Source organism: Trachymyrmex cornetzi, unplaced genomic scaffold (genome assembly GCF_001594075.2).
Source record: "Trachymyrmex cornetzi isolate Tcor2-1 unplaced genomic scaffold, Tcor1.1 scaffold956, whole genome shotgun sequence".
Classification (NCBI taxonomy): domain Eukaryota; kingdom Metazoa; phylum Arthropoda; class Insecta; order Hymenoptera; family Formicidae; genus Trachymyrmex; species Trachymyrmex cornetzi.
The window spans coordinates 90,047-93,549 of NW_017300307.1; positions in this window are offsets into that span (position 1 = coordinate 90,047).

Below are 3,503 nucleotides of genomic sequence, written 5' to 3' on the forward strand. Positions count from 1 at the left end.
CCCGCCTCGCGCGTCACGTGCACAACATCACCACTATCTCCTAACCTCAATCCCTTATTTCTCTCGTTCCTTCCCCGTCCACAGCCCTTTTCCTCCATTTCCCCTACACTATCACGCCCTTTCCTCCACTCCCTCTCTCACCTCCGCTCACCATCACTCTCTCACACCTCTCTCTCTTTCCACTTTCACCCTTTGCTCTGCTCGCTCACCACTCTTCAACTTTCTCTCAACACACCGGAAACGGAAGTCTTAGTTAAATACATATTTATTCCCGTCTTGTTTCTGATAGAGATCCTACATATCTATAACAACTTTTTGAAACGCTTTGGCATATCCGTAATTAACATCGGAGCTTTTGTTTTTCCGCGAACTAATTTTCGTTTTTGGTAATCATGACAAGCTTTGACAAAATTTTTAAGATCCTGTTTCATGAATAATATTGTTGAATACGTTTTAAAGTTTTAATAATACCTTTATGACCGCCGATTTTTTAATTATGTAATTCTTTAAAGATGTCTTGTTTTGTATCTAAACCGGTAATTTTGTCAGATATAGACTCGAGTAAAAATACTTGTATTGGTGAATCTTTAAATATATATTTAATCATTTGAATTATTCTTGGTTTATTAATGATATTTCCTATGGGTGCTATTGATATTATCTTTTGATTATGTGAAATAGCATATTCTTTTAATTTAATTAAAAATAAAATACCGTTTCTAAATTTATGGGTGCTTGATTGTTTTCTCACGTAATAAAGTTTATTTCAGTTGAATGATTTTTCTTTATTATATTAAAATTTCCCGGCGCAAATGCTAAATTTTCTATTTGATTTTCCTCATTTTTTGATAAAGTAATTTTAATTTTAGGAGAGGTACTTGTCTTTGTTATAAGTAATCCTTTGATTTTGCCCGAAATTTGTGGAATTATATGTTGTGTTTTCCATAACGAATCATTCAATGCATGCTGCAAAAATAAACTGTGACTAATTGTAAGAGCTTCATCATTGCTAGTTGAGGCTTTCGCCTGTAAGACTGATATTTGTGATATTCTAGAAAGAGCATCTGCATTAGTGTTTTGTTTTCCTTCTTTATACAAAACTTTATAATCATACTCTTCTAATATTAATCGCCATCGCATTATCATCGAGATGATGGAGCTTTAATGTTAAAACGCTAGATTACTGACTTATGATCAGTAACTATTTTAAATCTTTTACCGTATAAGTATGGTCGAAAATGTCTTGTTGCTCATATGATAGCTAAGAGTTCTTTCTCCGTAGTATCATAATTACGTTCCGCTTTATTAAGAGTTCGGAAAGCATAAGCAATAGGAAGACCATTTCCTATAATATTTCCCCTTGTGATAAAATGGCGACGATTCCTTCGTTACTATCTACATCGATAGTTAAAATAAGTTCCTTATTAAAATCTGGATATTGCAAAGTAGGTTCGTTTAGTAACAATTGTTTAATTTTCTCGAAATTTATTTGTTGTCGTATTTCCCATTTGAATGGTACGTTTTTCTTAAAAAGTGATGTAAATGGTTGAATAATCGAACTAAAATCTTTAACAAAACGTCGATAATAACCTACAAAACCCAAAAGTTGCCTAAGTTCTTTATGATTCTTTGGGACCGAATATTGTTTTACTGCCAGTACTTTTTCTGGATTAGGTTCTACATCTTTGTCCGAAATTATATGACCTTATAAGTAAAGGAGCTCTTTTGAAAAATTCACATTTATCTGGTTGTAAGCTAAGACCGGCTTCTCTTAGTCGTTGGAAAAGTTGATTAAGTTTTTTTGTTTATGCTCTTCCAAAGATTTTGTGTAAATTGCAATATCGTCTAAATAAACGAAACAAACATTTCTTTGTAAACCCATTAAAACGTTTCCATCAGGCATTGAAATGTCGTAGGAGTATTTTTTAATCCGAACAGCATTTTTTTATGTTCGTAATGATCATTAAGTGTACTAAAAGCTGTTTTTATTGAATCTTGCGAATTCATCGGAATTTGATGAAAACCCGAAGCTAAACTAAAGCATGAAAAATATCTAGATTTTCCTAACTGATCTAAAATATCTGTTATATTAGGTAAAGGATACGAGTCACCAATTGTATTATCGTTTAATTTACGAAAATCTATTACTAATTTCCACTGTTTATTACCATTAGCATAAGGTTTCTTTGATATTATCCATAATGGAGAATTGAATGGCGAGAAAGAAAAGGTTGAATAATATCCTTTAGGGAGTTTTAAGAGCTCGGTGATCACCAGTCATAAAATAGATTTGATGTAGGGTAACTCCGGCAAATATGCCGCTCTGAGATTTACGCCGCAGAAGTCAGAAAAAATAGAAGGAGTTGGGGTAATTTCCCAGCAACTACTCTGTTATATGCCTTTATGTTATATTAGTATTGTGTTATAATTTTAGTTTCTTACTGTTAATTAATGTGGGGGTAATTTTCTCGCGACTATTCTGGTACTTGTCTTTATGTTATACACTACTCAACAAAATTAAAGGATCACTTGTTCCATCCTGCAAAAATAGGTAAATTTCAAGACAGAATAACTTCGTCAAATATCATCGTATCGAGATTTTTGAAAAAGCATTCTAAAGCTTGAAATCTCTATTTTCCAAACCTGTACTTTAAAAAACCGTATTACTCATATTTCATAAAGTTACACAGACATAAATGAAGATGCATCAGATTTCAAAATTTTTTACGAAATTTGCGAAGTTCCACGGAGCCAAGTAAAAATTGTACACAAATGCGGTTTACATCTTTCGAAAGAGTGAATCTTTACCTTCAATTTCTTTTTTTATGAAACTTCGTACGATTTTTTTCCATTGAGTTATTAACGTTGAAGCAAAAAGGACCCTTTTTATTTAATGTTGAATAACTCGGTGAAAAAAATCTTACAGAGGTCTATAAAAAAATTAATTTGAAATTAAAGATTTACGCTTTCGATTGCTGTAAACCGCATTTTTGTGTGATCTTTACTTCACGCCATAGACATTTGTAAAATTTGTACAAAATTTTCACATATGACGGTTATCCATTTGTGTCCGTATAGCTCTATAAAGGATCAGTCGGATTGAAATACCAATTACCGTTTTCGAAAGTAAAGATTTCAACCTTCAAAATGTTTTTTTAAAAATTTTGTTATGACCATTATTTACGAAGTCATTCTTGAAGTTTAAGGATCATTTATAATTAAAATCATTTAAAATTAGCTTCAAAAAGGTAAAAATCAAGATTTACGTATCTCTGCGAAAAATGATTACAAAGCAATGTTTGAAATAACCGTTTTAAAGCTTAAAACTAACTTCTGAATGCTTTAGATCATTTTTGTACGCAAAAACTTTATTATAAGTCATTACCTTAAAGAACCTCCGCAGAAAATGCCCGTTTTCGGTACCTCGATTTTTGAAACTTTTATTATGCCAAATAGTTACATATAATGACCCAATAACTCCTGCAAAATTTCAAGATGAGCAT